Source organism: Rhinolophus sinicus, chromosome 3 (genome assembly GCF_057876585.1).
Source record: "Rhinolophus sinicus isolate RSI-liver-muscle chromosome 3, RSI-T2T, whole genome shotgun sequence".
NCBI lineage: Eukaryota > Metazoa > Chordata > Mammalia > Chiroptera > Rhinolophidae > Rhinolophus > Rhinolophus sinicus.
The window spans coordinates 134,815,431-134,831,838 of NC_142503.1; the positions used below are offsets into that span (position 1 = coordinate 134,815,431).

General features: G+C 35.9%; 2 long non-coding RNA genes across 2 annotated transcripts in view; one reads left to right on the forward strand and one right to left on the reverse strand.

The window, feature by feature from the left end:
- Positions 1 to 16,408, reverse strand: part of LOC141570601 (uncharacterized) — a 680,999-nt gene that overhangs the window by 20,753 nt on the left and 643,838 nt on the right. The gene's annotated exons all lie outside the window — the stretch shown is intronic.
- Positions 2,246 to 13,636, forward strand: LOC148758653 (uncharacterized). Its single transcript, XR_016020567.1, has 4 exons — positions 2,246 to 2,401; positions 6,962 to 7,103; positions 12,631 to 12,839; positions 13,434 to 13,636. It is a non-coding gene; the product is annotated as an uncharacterized LOC148758653 (long non-coding RNA).

Consider the following 16,408-nt stretch of genomic DNA (forward strand, 5'->3'; position numbering starts at 1 on the left):
CAGTCATCTCGACCTTGATCCTATCTCTGGGTTAGGGATCATACAAAACTTACAGGTTAAAAAAAACTTTTTTAAGCCTCCAGAAAAGGATACATAACATGTTTACTTCGAAATCCTTCCTGGAATCCAAAGCTTTTTTACTATATGATTTGAAAACATCATTTATCAAAAGTGCAATTTATGTGCAGAGCACTGTATAGGATTTAAGTGATGTATGTAAGTAAAAACATTCTTATGTTCCATAAAATTTTGATTTTTTTTGTAATTGAATGCTAATAATACAGACCATCTTGATTGAATAAACATTTTTAACGGATCAAAATTGTTTATGTGCATCCATTTCCTCAAATGTTTTATTGTATTTTTCTAAACAAATAGTCAACACCCAAAATCCCTACAAAGTATTTACATTATTTAAAAAAGAGAGACAGAGAAAAGCAAAGGGCTGATTAACACCAAAGTCAGGATGATGTTATCTATGGAGAAAGGGAGGGAAGAGGAACGGGTTGGGGGGGGGGGCTCAAGATTCCAAAGGTACTGGTACATTTCATTTCTTAAGTTGGGTACAGGATACACATGCTTACCTTATTTACGTACTTTTGCATTTTACCTGTATGCTATACATATTATTTTGAATTCATTTAATATTTGATAAAATTATTTATAGGCGAGAATCACAACACATGGTACAAATAATGGTAATGAAATCATTATATTTAAAATGTTAGGGCTGTGCAATTAAGCAATTGACTGTTTCTCAAAGTGTCCTGAATTTTCTGTTCCAATCTATTACGTAAATAGGATATTCAATACCACAGGGAAAAGGGAAATATAAAAACAGAAAAAGACATAAGTAGGTTGCTAAGGAATTCCACCTCTTCCAGAGTCTTCTTGCCTGAGTGGGACTAGCTGTGTAAACAGCCCATGTAAAACACCAACTCGGGAAAAGACTGCTGACGACTGGCAGTAGGGTGTGTGATTTGCATGGATTTCCCGGAGCTCAAATAAAAGCAAAGGAATCCCGCTGCATGATTATCAACCAGTTGTCTTCATTTTCAAGATAATTACCATGCATCTTCTCCTTTCAGAATTCTAGATTAATATTTATTGATTGATCAAAAGTAGCATCTATAAGACCGGGAACGGTGGAAAACTGATACCCTTCTTGAAATGCTCAATGGGGATACCAGTGAGGACTATTTCCTGAGGAATTTGCCTCAGTCCTGACGATGTGTTTGTTTCTATTCTTCCAGTTAGATCTTTGTTTTTCTTTGGGCAACTATATTTGCTCTAAGAAGTTGGGAAAATGCCGTAGGTTTTTGATGAAGTGGGATCCTAATTCAGGCTGAGTTAAAAGTAAACTACATGCCCCAGTATATTGAGGACTTTAGGTTTCTTCAACCTGCAATGGAGTGGAATCAGTAGCCTAGAGGTGAAAAAGCCTGTAAATCCCTTTATTACCCAAAACCCTATCTATAATCTCTGTGTGTGAACCAAGTAGTATACACAAGAATGGTAACAGAACTTCCCAGTTAACATGTCAAGAAATCTCTAGCTCAGATAAGAATGGGGCTCTTTGCATTTACTCTCTGCACAAAATATTTAAAACCCAAAGAGACCATTTGGGATTTGTTTATTTTGATGACCAGATAGAGTCCATTGTTTTGTAAAAGCCAAAAGCCCATTTTGCCTTCTTAGGAAATTTCTGTTCTAGCACCCTGTCATTAGTTGCTTCCAAATTTCATATCTTTTGTTTGAAATATCTAAAAATAAAAGTAGTTGTTTAACTAATTTTCTATTGAGCTTAATTTAGCAATTATCAAATCACATTTGTCAATACAATGACTGAATCAGATGTGACCCAGATGTCAAAAATTTAAAAAGCCTTTGTAGCCTTTTCTATTATTTCAAGTTATAGTAGCTACAAGCAAAATCTTGATTGGATCAATAAGAAACAAAAATGTACTCTCCTCTGTCATTTCAAAGTCATCCATTAAAACAACCCAAATATAAAATTCAACTGTGTTGGAATACAAATAGAATAGCATAATGAGGCTTATGTTTAGAAATGCAAAGAACATTTTAGAAAGTATTTTAGGAAGAATTAATCTAATTCTAACTATTAATATTCTTCCATCATTTGATATTCATTCTTGTACACGTGGATGTCATAAAAATGTTATTTAAGGTTTATAATTCTTTCTCTTTCTTTCTCTCTCCTTTCTTTCTCATTCTAATGTTGCTGTCTCTTGCTGTATAGTGAAACACTTTAGGTAACCAAATTTTTCTTTCCTTAGACATCTGAAGCTGATGTGAATATTGAAATGATATAGAGGACCCAGGAAGAATAACTCTTGAAATTATAATAAGTTAAGTGAACTCATATTTAATTAGGTTCTTGGTAAGTATGAAGTGTATTATTAATGACTGGTTATTTACTCAGGAACCATGTTTGTTTTTGGCAAATTAATTTAATGCTGTGATATGGAATAATACTTAGCTTTCTGTAACTGTTGAAAGGTACTAGCAATATTATATCACGTGTTATGCTTCATGGCCATTGCTAAGGACACACAGAAATATGTATGGTGGTTAATTAATGGCATTCTTTTGCCTTTACACTTAAGTTTCCTAACACTATAACTTACCAATGCAAGCTTAACAATTTTTACATGTGGCTGGAACTCAAAGCTATTTTTTGCCATCATTGTAAGGAGTACTGTGCATCTTATATGTCTTGATATCCTATGTACAGAAAGTGACATCTACTGGAGAAAGCAGAACTGAATATTTACTTTCCAAACTACTTTCCTGCTAAACTTCCAGGCAAGTTGCACTATCCTCGAGATTATTCCAAACTTCTAAAACAAAGAAAGATTTTATTTAGCTCTGTATGGTGTAAAGCCTGCCCTGCTTTGGTTATCCTTTTTCCAAAGATGCCCTTTGGGGAAAAGTGGTTATGAGGGCCACTCATATTATCTCATAAGAAATGCTATTGAAGACTTCTGGAAAACACAACCTTAGCACATTTCCCTATGGGTGAAACTGAGGTTCTAAATAATCATAAACCACCAAGTGATGGATTTAGACAGGATTGCATCATAACAAATAGTCTGAAAACATGTTTGAAAAATGTATAACTCCTTTAAATGGTCTGAAATAGGAATTGTAAAACGAAGTATGGGATTAGAATACATAATTTCCTTGGATTCAAAGCCTTCCCCATGCTACTTTGTAGCCTAATCATTTTTATTTGTTCATGTTAAAAAGATATGTGTCTAACTCCATGATCTAATCAAACGGCGGTTCTGAGGGCAGAAGGGGACACTACCTACCTGTTTTTCACTCATGGTCAAATCTAAGAAATCACCCAGAGCTCTGAAAGACAGAAATGACATCAACTTCTTTCTTGTGACAATAATTCACAATCTTTAAATAATCACCCTTTCTTATGGAGGATAAACCCTTTTTATCTGAAAGCTACTGTGATAGCCATTTTCAAGTCTGAAAAACTGAGGCACAACTGTATTCGGTGAGTTCATGAATATTACAAGACTATGGCAGTGACTAGAAGTCCTGCCTCTTCGGTTCTAGCTTATGGCCTGTATGATATTAGCAAGGCTACTTCCATATGTAGCTTTTGCTGTACTATAATCTTTTGTACTTCTAATTGTTATTACCATGTACAAACTTTTTATTTTTTTTGTAACAATGCTCTTGCACTCCCTCTGCTGGCCTTGCTAATTAACAAAGCCAGTACCAAATGGATGACTGATAGAATGGACGCTGTTTTGTGTTGGAACCCAATAAGAAGTCACGTTGATTGGCCTTCGTACGAAACAAAGAGGCCAAAAGAAAATGGGCTTGTAGATGGCGAAAACAAGAAGCATGATTATTTTTATACTTGTAAGAAAGAATTTAGTGAAGTGACCAAATTCACAAATCTTAAAAATGTGTCTCTTTTCAAGATAAAACCAGTTATCCATATTCTATTAAAACGTACATATGTATTTAGTAAAACCCATATTTTACTAAAAGGTGTATCAATTTTGCATCTCTGTGTTCACACTGGAGCGTTAAATGAAAGTTTGCCTGGCTTTGTTGGTAGGACTCTGAACCCCGATTAAATATATAGCTCTCCAGTGGATTAGCTTCCCACATCCTAGAGTTCCATTATGAAGTTACAAAGAGAATGACAGCACTTGGCAAATCCCAGGCCTAATCATAGCATAGAGAAGTGACTTTTGGAAGGTACATTACCAAGCAATTAGGCCCCATTTAATAAATTACCCCTTACAGAACACTTTGAACCCTAGTGGTCTGAAGAGGTTAATGCACCTCTCACCACTGAGTGCTACTCACTTTCCAGGGGTAATTTCGAGGCCATAGTTAATCCAAACCTTCTTCTCATCAATGGCCTCTTACTCTTGAGCCACTTCTGGAGTCTGGCATCAGTAAGCCCACACCCTTGCGTTTCCCCCTGTGCATTTCACACGCTTCTTTTTCTTACGGCTGAATCCACTGGGCAGAGTGTCCAGGAGGCCACACAACTTTGTGCTACACATTAACTTCCTGTGGTTTTCATACTTCTTATTTGGAGTCTGTTTTTCTTATTTATAGAGAGTTTTATTAACTTCTGGGTTTAGTTTAAATGTTATGTCTTATGTATACACTTTCTCCAAAATGGTTGAGTGGCAACCATATTTTAAATGAATCCAATAAACACATTTAGATTTTAGGGTCTTAGAAAATTTGGAAAAAAACCCCCACAGTAGATACGTATTTGTAAACTGACATCTTAACTATGGTTAGACACTAAATAACATCTATAATATAACTGTGAGGGAGAAAAAGCTTTTCTCCCTAGAATGTAATTATACTTTTCAGGTTTTTAATTTTTAAAAAATAAATTCAAGTTGAGTTTTTGAAAGAAAAATGCTGAGGAAACACTAAGCACTTTTATTTAAAAAGACAGCAAAGGAATGGGATGGAATAAAAAATATAAAAAATGTTACTGTGGATTCATAATGGCTGACATTGCTATAACATGTCGCTGGTCTGCTGAATTGCGTTTCCTGTAAATCATGACCCAAATCACCATGATTTCTAACACATTTATTGAATGTTGATTCTATCTATGGCTCTGCTGAGAGCTACAGGAGATGAGTAAGACATGGCTTATAACTTCAAGAAGCTTGTAAGTGTATTATAGATCCTGGCTATAGGCATGTGGAGAAAGAACCATAATGAGTTGAAGATTACAATAAGTACCCAGTTTGTGTCCATACAGAAGATGCTAAAGGAATTCAGAGAAGAAAGGGGAGTCTCTGTTTAGGAAGGCTTGATGGAGACAATGGAATTTGCTCAGGCCCTTTGTGAGGATTTTGATATGGAAAGCTGAAAATTAGAAAGTCAAATGAGATGCTCCAACATTAAGAAGTAATTAAAGTTGCCTTTAGTTGTTGTGCCTGTGAACATATTTTGTGGGATATGTTTGAGAGACAGTTTTTTCAACCTGAGAGCAGATGTCAGTAAGTTTTATCGAATGTTCTACGTTGCTTTATGTTTATTACATATAGAAAAATAAATAAGACAACACACATTTTCAGTCAAATAATGTAATATAATATGGAAAGTATTGACTGTTGTCAACCAAATAATCAGGACATAGTTTAAAGGTTTTTTTTTTTAAGTCAATATAACTATAAAATGACAAAATACCCTTTTCTAGGATATTTAATGATTCATTGGATGGATGAGTCATACCTTTTAAAAATCTCTTCTCCTTTCATCATAACTTGGAAATTTTCCATACTATAAACGGTGTTTTCTTACACGCTTACAATAAACAAAGACTATGGTGGGAAATCCAGCTTCCACCTGAATCTGTAGTATTATTGCAATGTGGGTTTATGTGGTCTGAAAGTCCTTTGTATTTGTACTGTATAACTTGGTTCTTATCTGAATTTTTAAAAATCACCAAGCTAAAGATGTGACAAATTCTTTACCATGGCATAGTTCAAAAGTGTGTGGAAAGACCTGAGTATCGTGTAGCACACTAGTGGTATGCTACTGGGTCTGAAAGCAGCGTCTACTTCCCTAGCAGAGTTGCAAATAAAAAGTAAACTACTGTTTTTTGATCACTGGTAAGTAATCACTTAAAAAATTGGAGCCCTACTTTTTGGTGTGGTGGTGAGATTAGATTGCTCTCAATATATACCTAGAAGCCTGTGATTGTTTAATCCATAAGCAAAGCATTACCACAAGCAATACTCCATCTTGTTTTTGCCTCTTGCATTATTCACAATAATGCCAGAGCAGATTTATTAACACCAGCCTGTAAATGGCATTATTCCACGTACTCTGAGAATTTACACCCAGAGATAAACAACACTTACAGAGTGATAAAAGTAGGACAAGAAGAAGGAAATCACACTGTCTGTTGAAGTTTTCCTTCGAGGATTGCTAAATGCATCCAAACTGTTGATCAGCAAATCTTGACTGAATGACCACAGTGTCTGAACTCTGCATCCCAGAGATACAGAACTCTAAGAGGAGTTCCCTTCTTCAAAGAGCCTGGGGACTATCTGGGAAAGGACTGACACATAGGAAACACCAGCAAACATAATGGCACTCTATAATATACATTAAATAGTATGGTATAGACCAGTCATGCTACAGACGTGTGCTATCCAGTATGGGAGCAAGCACTTGAAACATGGTTATTATGAATTCAAAGTGTCATAAGTACAAAACTTACCCTGAATTTTGAAGATGTAGTATGACAAAGGGAATGTAAACTACCTCATTAATAATTAAAACATGCTGATTACATGTTGAAGCAATGTTTTGTATATATTAGGTAAAATTAATTTCACTTGGATTTAATTCTTTTTAGTTTTTTTTTAACCTGGCTATAGAAAATTTTAAATGACTAATGTGGCACACCTTATATTTTTAGTGGGCAGTGCTGCTACAGACCTTCAGAGGATGGACTCAGCCACAGATGATGAAAAATCTGAAAAACTCAAAAGAGTTGGTGAGATCTCAGCTGGGTCTGGAAGGATACATACACAGGCTTTGAATTAGAAAATAAGAGAAGGGTATGTGTGTTCTTGGATAGGAGAATAAAGTAAATAGAGAGATGTAGGATGGTAGGTGTTAGAAACCAAAGGTTTATGTTAGGTAATAGTGTAGAGTGTTCGGGTATTTTGTTTGTTTGTTTTAATAAGGGGTGACAAATTCTGAGCATTTAATTTATTAATAAACAGTTACCAATTACTCAGTGCTTAGAATATGAAATTTACATTAATCAATTTTCATTTAAATATCACAACAATCATATAAGGCAAGTTTCATCATATCTGTTTTCCAGATGAGGACACAGACTTGGATTGCCTCAGGGACTTAGTGAATGTCATACAAATAGGAAGGGATGGAAACCTTAGGGTGTCTGACCCCAAATCTGTATTGGAGGCAGATTCACCATGAAGTTAATGAAGTTTACACTTCTGGGTCTCACACTTGTATGGACCCCTTCCATGGAGATGCTCAAGTAATGTGTTTCCATGGTCATATGCTTTTGGAAAATCTGCCAGTTTAAACCATTTGAACCATAATCAGTAACTACTGCTCTGTTTCCATTCTGACTTCCCCCAAGTCACACCTTCCTTCATGCCAGGCGGTGTTGGATTGGCATTTTGGGGGATCTGACTAAAGGGCAAGTTCAGTTAACTATACCTTGGTCTGGATTTAGTGGGTTATTTATGTGTCTCTTAGTTGCTTTTATGTATAGTTAAACTTTTTTCTAGCCCTCCCATGGTAGAGATAGCTACCCTAAGTACTCTGATTGTCCTCTCCACCAGCTCACCTGGAGTCTTGACCAAGGGTGCAAAGCCAGTGGTCAAATTGTTATATTCACTTGTTCTATGGTGCTGGAAGGGTGTAGGTTGTGGAAGAAAAAAGAAAGACTTTAAATGTAAAGAGCCAGTACTAGTTTGTGGGATATCCTTCCAATCTCCAGATATGTAAAATTACAAGCAGAGAATTCAGTTCTCATCAAAATCTAGTCAAAATGGAGTATAGTTGACTAAGCAGCTTTTACGATTATATATAGTGCAATAAGGCACATCAATTTTTTTGATGTGAATCATATAAAATAGAATTTAAGAATTCCTGTGTTTTTAGACTGGAACAGGACTTTGAACAATGAATTTGACCATGTGAAGTCACCTGTTTACACATCCTAATGTGTGGGGTTTTGTTTTAGCCTATCTAACATGCTTGCCCTCACAGAGTCAGGTGGTTCCAGATGACGTAACACATCAAAACTGCCATAGACACAGAAAAGTGGACTGCAGCTTTTCTAAATTATTAATAATAAACAACAGTATTTGATAACTATGTTATATAAAAGTGCAAATTTTCTTCCTCTTCTGTTTATTATAACGTGATTGTCATATTAAGAAGTATACAGCCCAAAAGTATTTTAGAGGTGTTAGACAGTTAATGAGTAGAAATATCATATTATTTCTCTGGGTTCTATGATATTTGTGGTGCTTGCCGGCCTTCAGTCATTGTAAGTTGTCATGATTTCTTTGTTACCTTACAGAAATATTCACTTTTGGACCTAAGTTAGCATTGGCAATATTTTCTTACATACAGTTTCCCAAATTGTATATGCATCAGGTATTATAAGATGTGAACTCACTCTTGGATTGTACTCTATAGGTTCACAGACATTACTGTGGGTTCTGGGGAAGCATATATGAAATATTTAAAGGTCATAAAACCCTAGCAAATATGTAGAAGGCAAGCATGTCTATTATGTTATCAATTCTTTGCAAAACAGTGGATCAGACAGTGAACTTTCCATTTTGTACCTAGAGAAAGTAGAGCCCAGACAGATATGATATTACGTATCCTAAATCCCACTACTGAGGCTGATGCTCACATTCATTGCCATCCAAGAGATTAGACTGCCTTAGACTGCCTCCTACAATGTGATGTAGAAACAAGATGATGGCCAATGAGAGAGAGAGAGAGAGAGAGAGAGAGAGAGAGAGAGAGAGAGAGAGAGAGAGAGAGAGAGAGAGACTGAGTGAAGGAGGGTGGGAAGATGTGAAGGAAATAAAGAACATTTATTGAGGGCCTGACTCGGACATGACCATCTTAGTTAATGAATCTTCAAATCTCTATAATATATAAAGAAATATCTATGATTCATTACATTCTTACTGCTTGATTTTATGACTTCGTCAGACTTGTCTGGGGTAAAGAAATAGGGCTATGGAGTCACCCTCAGAAAGTTCAGATAGATGGATCATGAAAAAAAATTCATCATCATATTGAATGCCACTGCCGAGACAGTTTCCTTGAGAGAACAAATACTTCCTATTCTGAGGAAACACCACCTACCAAGCCCATGACCTGTAGTCATCACTATAATGTAAGATATGTGAACCAGGTTTGCAAGAAACAATTCTTTTTTTTCTTCTTTTCTTTTTTTTTTTTTTACTTATTTAAGAATGATTTAGAAGTATACATTTTGCTCATCATGGCGATGTGAAGCAATAGTTCTGATTCATGTTCCTTGAATTTTTTTCATATGTGTTCCTGAATTTAACATCAAACATGTGGGAGCCACATAATGATTTTTTTTAACTGTCAACCAGATTTCTTAGGATTCAGGAATACATGCCTTACAGGGAGTGTCCATTATCATATTTCTATGCTGGATGAGTACTATTCTTTTGTGACTTTTACATCCAGAGACTGATTGGGCTACATATGTCTATCTATCTGCTCAGCATCGTGTTGGGTGTGAAGGAGCTCACAACACTTTGAGGGGATAGACGTAACCCTACAAGTGAGTGTATCTCTTGTGATTTTATTTTGCATTTATACACAGTAGATATGAATTACATCACCTCTTCCCACACTCTATGCCACTATTTCCTAATGTGGCTTTCATTGGAGCATACCTTGAAATTGCATTTTTTATGTTGTGGTAGAGTTGCTTTCAAATATTGTTTGATGATCTCATTATAGCATTCTCTTTCTTTTTGGAATTAGCTACAAGTGTCACCAAAGGCTCTCACGTCATACTGTTCTTTGAAGTAGAAGAAGGAAGTTAATGTAAATGATACATAAGTAAATACAATCATAGATGAGCCCCACAATGCAAACCATTTTGAATAATTGAACTTACAAATGGATGAGAAAAATTTAAGTAAGAGAAGTTTGTAGTTCATGGGTACTTGGATCCCATCATTTTTGTTTCTTTAAAGGCTTCTGTTTCCTCCCATGGGAAGAGAGTATTGTATGTGGGGTAAAGTTATAATGCAGGCAGGATATCATATGCCTGTCTGAACTTGGGATGCCATTCTCAAAGCATCCTCTCAAATGGTGCCTGAGATAGAATTGTCACCTCATGATTATACCTTAAGGTGTACTAGGTGTCCTCAAAAACAAGCAAAGAGCCAAGCCAAAATACTTACCTTGAAATAAATGTTACGTACTTCCACAACAGAGTATATTTCTGACATTTCAATGGAATTTAGAGAAGAAAAAAGTTTTTTTTAGAAACTTATTATGTAAGCATTTTTCTACAAGAGTTCTTTTTGCTAACTAAGAGGCATCTGCAGATAATTATAATGGGTTTAATCAGTTTAGAACTCTGGATGGAAAGGTTTAATCCAGACATTCAAATCGCTTGATATCCAGGAGCATGATCCAGGTACAATCATCAATGACACTTGAGGTACCAAAAATTGGGGCTGAACTGGATCAATGAAAATTGTCCAAGAGTCCAGTTTCAGTGCAGTGAGCCAAAGTCATCAAAACAATGTCAATACTATACCATATTCAGTTCCTTAAAACTAGTCATTTGTTGCCAAGAAAAATTCTGAGAAATTAGATAACAGTAAATCTAGTTCACTGACATCAGAAAGAGGGCTTGCATTGGAGAGTACTATGGCCAGTGATTCAATTCATTGTCAGTATCTAGTTTTTCATAAAAATTTCGAGTAAATCATTTCACCCCCAATACTTTTTGGAGCTTTGAACACTGCATAAAAACATTTATTATTAATTTACATAAGTACATTGTGTAGAAATGTAAGTATTTTGAATTTTTTGTTATCTAAATTTTCCAAAATGAAAACTTTAAACTTTAAACAAGCAGCTAGAAATTGTTACACTTTGTTCCACCACAGTGTACTCTGTGGATTCGATTCTTCACTGATTGAAGCTCTCTGCCCTGCAGTGTCTAATCCCCCTTTTGCATGCTTCAGAATTGCTCACTGCAAACCTGGCTCTCAAGACACAGCTCTTCCCTATTCTGGGGCGTGTTCACTTAGTCATACAATTGTAGTACTTAATATATTTTTTATTTAATGTGTAGGAAGGAGAGAAAGACTTAAAAACAAAGCCTGTTGGTATACATGATTGTATTTGCTACACAGTAATAACCTGAAATTTGGCAAGTGGATCATACTTAAGAATATGCTAACAATTTATAAATTTACTGCCAGTTGTAGCTCCTGTCATGTTAGCTCATTTTCATGTTTGTGTCTCTACCCTGAGTAGAAACGGAGGCCATGCTGGCATGATAACCAGTAAATCGCTCTATGTACAAGGAGGAATGAAATGGGTTTGTTGGCACAGGTCTTCATAGCATGCTGCTAAAGTTTCAGTCTCATTTCTTGTCACAATTGCCAAATAATCAGATCAGATTTTCTTAATTTTGATTTGACTGCCTAACAATTATTGAGCATCTTTTGTGAACTGTGTGTATTAAATTATTAAACAACAACAACAACAAAGCAATACCAACTGCTTCCAAGTTTACAATCTTGCATCTGCCATTTATTTGTGATTGATGCTACCAGAGCTGAAACCAGACTCGTTTCCCTTGGAACCAGTTTACTGCTCTTTCTCTCTGTTTTGAAGTAGAGAGATTTAAGTGCAATGGGTTTGTTTGGACTTTCGAAAGAGTTGATCATATCAACCTTTGGGATCATTTGTTTCTAAACTGCAGGCATGAAATAAAAGTAGATCTACTGATCAGATGATTTGAGGTCATAGATGGGGACACTCAGGCAGTGATTTATTTGATCAAACTGGGGAGCATAATACAGCAATAGTTTGGAACTAAAATTTACAGTTCATTTAAAAATGCTAGACTTGGTTTTAAACTTAAAACATTTCCCTAGTGATTTGTTCATTATTAGTTCTCAGAAAATATTAACCATTACACTCAATCCTTTTTCTACTCTACTGTTCTTTTAGAAGAATACTCAGATAGGAATTGCTTTCCTATCAGCAAGTTATTATAGATTTATCTAAATTAAATCTCATTCCATTTAAATTGTTCCACCTAAGACCTTCCATTGTGCTTGCAATTCTATTTCGGTATGCTCACAGCTACTTTTTCCATCAGGGCATTAATTTGAACATTTCATTTAGCACTGGTCTCAATACTGTCCCTATAGAACCCCACTGGCCCCAATTTAATGATGCACTCTTAATAGTTGCTTATTATTTATAGTCCATCAGTCAATTTGAGAATAATCCTAATATGACAGAATCTTACCAACGTCTCTATTCCTTTTTGTTTGTTTCCAACAGAACTTGAAGGAACTTGAAGGAACTGCTTTATTAAATAGTCTTCATGGTATGTTTTGGAAAGAAAATGGCTTATTTGTGCCATATTTATTTGCTCAATATAAAATTATGCTACTTGGAATAAAGCCCTCAAGATAAGGAGTCACCTAATGCAAAGAAGAGGGGAAGATTGGGGCGTCCTATTTTGGAGAACGTGGTGCCATCGACTTTAGGTGTGTCACGTCAACTTTTTCTTGCCTTAGTCACCTCCAGGCCATCTTCCCTCCTCTCCAACTACATAGAAACGCGATTTAAAATAGGATCCCAACTCTATGACATAATGAGAATAACATGAAAGAAGAGATACAAATGAATTTGGAAAATCAAAACCACTTACGTGCCATGTTTTTACAAGATGACTTTGCTGATCCACTTTTTGAAGGACATGCTTTGATGGGGGCACTGATACCTTTATATTATTTTGCCTGCTTCCTACAATATTCATGGCATATATGTAAATGGAGTACATGGCATGTGCCTGTTTATTTTTTAAAATAAGAATATCTGAAAGAAATATTTCCATGTAAAACTCATTGCTATCAATGTTATATATAAAATTTCACAGTGCAGAGGGTAAGAGGAGAGAAGAGGGTGTTAGAAGAGGGTAAAGGGGGTCAAATACATGGTGATGGAAGGAGAACTGACTCTGGGTGGTGAACACACAATGTGATATATAGATGATGTATTATAGAATTGTACACTTGAAACCTATGTGATTTTACTAATCATTGTCACCCCAATAAACGTAACAATTTTTTTTTTTAAAGTTTCAGAGTGCAAAGTTCCAAGAAGTCTGACAGGGAGTTATTGGAGCAAACGTAGTCTCTTCTAGAAAGAAGTCTCAGGTGTCCACTCATGCCCTGTAGGAACGTGGTCCCTCAGTCGTCCTCTGCTCTTTTAGTGCTTTCCATCTTCTCTCCTAAATCCTGTCTCAATTTCCGTGATATTCTAAAAATAAAAGCTTTCTCTATCTTGATCAAGTTTTGCCTTGACTCTCCTATTTGCTATATTTAAAGTTTTGAATATCTGATTTAGAACTACTCTTACTCATTCTTTCCTGCAGTTTTTAATCTGGTTTCTAGTTTTCACCATTTTTATGAAATAGCTCTCCTGCACATTCCCTATCGCCTTTGTGGATGGAGTGTGGGGAGGTAAATATTAGTTTGGTGCAAAAGTAATTGCAGTTTTTCCAGTTATTTCTAAGCCTTTAAACTACACTTACTTTTGCACCAACCTAATAGGATGGACCTGAGCTACCGGAATGGTGTACTTTTTAGGATTGGGCTTACAGTGCTGAGGGCTGCTGTCCCAGTGCTCCTACCTGGAGCAGAGGTGGCCTTTTTGGAAGACAGTCAGGTACAGCTGCTCGAAAATAATCCAGATGCCACAAAATCTCCAGAGCCTGGAATTCCTCAAAGGGAGTCCAGTAAACGGATGAACACATTCAAATTCAGAAAACTATTAAGTTTTGAGATATACTGATTTGAGATATACATTTCCTGATCCAACAGCCAAAAATTCCACCAAGTTCTGATACCGACTAGAGCAGCAATAAATTAACTGTTTTCCCTCTGAATTCTAAGATCTAGTCCAGGAGTGGGAGGTTCATGACTCAGGAGGAAGGCTAAGGAAATTACAATGACCCCTTGGCGGTGTGAATTTACACTGCCACTGTCCTTCTATTTGTGCTGTAATAGAGGTCATCCCCTATACCCCCTTTGTGAGAATGAGGAAAAAATACAGAGAAAGTGCTTTAAATTTCTCAATAACATGAAAACAATTTATGACCGTGTTTCCCTGAAAATAAGACCTAGCCGGACAATCAACTCGAATGAGTGTTTTGGAGCAAAAATTAATATAAGACCTTGTCTTATATTACATTATATTATATAAGACCCGGTTTTATATTATCGTAAAATAAGATCGGGTCTTATATTTAGTTTTGCTCCAAAAGACGCGTTAGAGCTGATTGTCCAGCTAGGTCTTATTTTCGGGGAAACACGGTATACAACCTTTGCAATGAAAGAACAGTTTCTATTGAGATTTGTGAGAAAATGAGAAAGGGGTTGAGAAAATGCAAATGTTTATTAAAACATGAAAGAAATTTCTAAGTACTGTGGATACTTATATAACATGAATCTCAGAAAAGGGTAACAAGGATACTTAAAGAAACAAGAAATTGTATACATTATGGAAGATGGCTAGGAAAGACAGAGAAATAGGAAGTAGCTTGATGGAAATCTTTAGCTTATTTGAAGGCTATAGTGGAATCTGCCAACTATTAGGAGACTAGGAGGTCACACTGTGAAATTAATAACCAGTAAATTTAGAATAAATAAAACAGAAATGCTTTTGCACAGCATTTAAGCAGCCTGTGGCACTGACAACAGCAGGAGGTCAGGGAGTTAAATGCTGCCGAACCAGAATTAAAGAAGGACTGAGTAACATTGCCATTCCTACCCTCATCATTTGCAGTTAGTTGGATGGTGGTTCGGGTGACTTCATCCTTTGCTTTAGAATTTAATTATGATTGCACTTTACAGAAAGCTAATAAGGGTGTAAGACAAACAGCAAGAGTGGAAGTTGATAAGGACCCCTCTCGGTGAGCCTACAAACATACCGAACACAAGAAAAGTATCAGATAGTACCAACAACTGCCAAGTTTCAAAGTCTTGCAGATATGGGGGTCTGAAACTTGAGAAGTTCTCATTCAAACTTTCCATCTTCAGGCAGAACAACATACATTCATTGTTGGGAAGTTAGAATTCCTTTCAAATTACACAATCTATTTAAAGAAGGGGATTTTTAATTATCCCACTTCCCCCAAATCAAATATTTAGTAAATTATTGTTTTCTCCTGATCTGTTAATCCCAGCTGGGACCTCACAGACAATATCTTTTGGAAAATATTGGGTGTGATGATGATGCTATTGGTCCAGGGCACCTTGTCTTGTTTCATAACACAGGAACGGCAACATGTCACGTGAATAAAGAAAGCTCTACCTAAGATCATTAGTACATCAAGTATTACAGCAGCCAGGACCTGGTTCTAGTTCTAAAAATGAGTAATTTTAAGTGTGACTTTTAGTTTTATTGCTAGCTATAATCAATGCCTAGCCATTGATTATCACCATTCTTTTTCTGCATAGAAGGATCTGTGGGTCCCCCTCCTTACTTCTCCACCCCCAGCAAATTAATGTCAGGTTGAGTTAATGTTCAACCAGGAATTACTTGGTGTGATGGGGAGGTAAAAAGATAGGGACATTTAATTTTTCATTAATCTCTTCCTTGCCATAATTAGCAAAGGTGTAAATATTAACACCTCTGATCTAGACATGAGTTGAAACTATTATTCATAAACTCGTTGCCACGGCGGCCGTGCACTTCAAAAACAATGACACCTGACCATTTTACTCAGTATCTTAATTTGTTCATATTTTGGCTCCTTAGCACTCTGCTTTCCTGCTACTATCCTATAAACAATTGAGCTCCATTAATTTGTATTCGTTTTCATTAACTTGAGAATCGTTAGGTTGAAATTGAACCACATATTTTTGGTTATTCTTTCTCTCTCTTTTTTTTCTTTTTAAATGCAGCTGGCCTTTTTTCCTTCCCTAAATAAATAATATTTTATTCTACAGTATTTTCATTGTAATCATGGTTATAATTGACAGCTTTATAATACCGGGGGGCACAGTTGAGGTCTCTTTCTCTTTTCAAACACACTTCCCGATCCACAGTA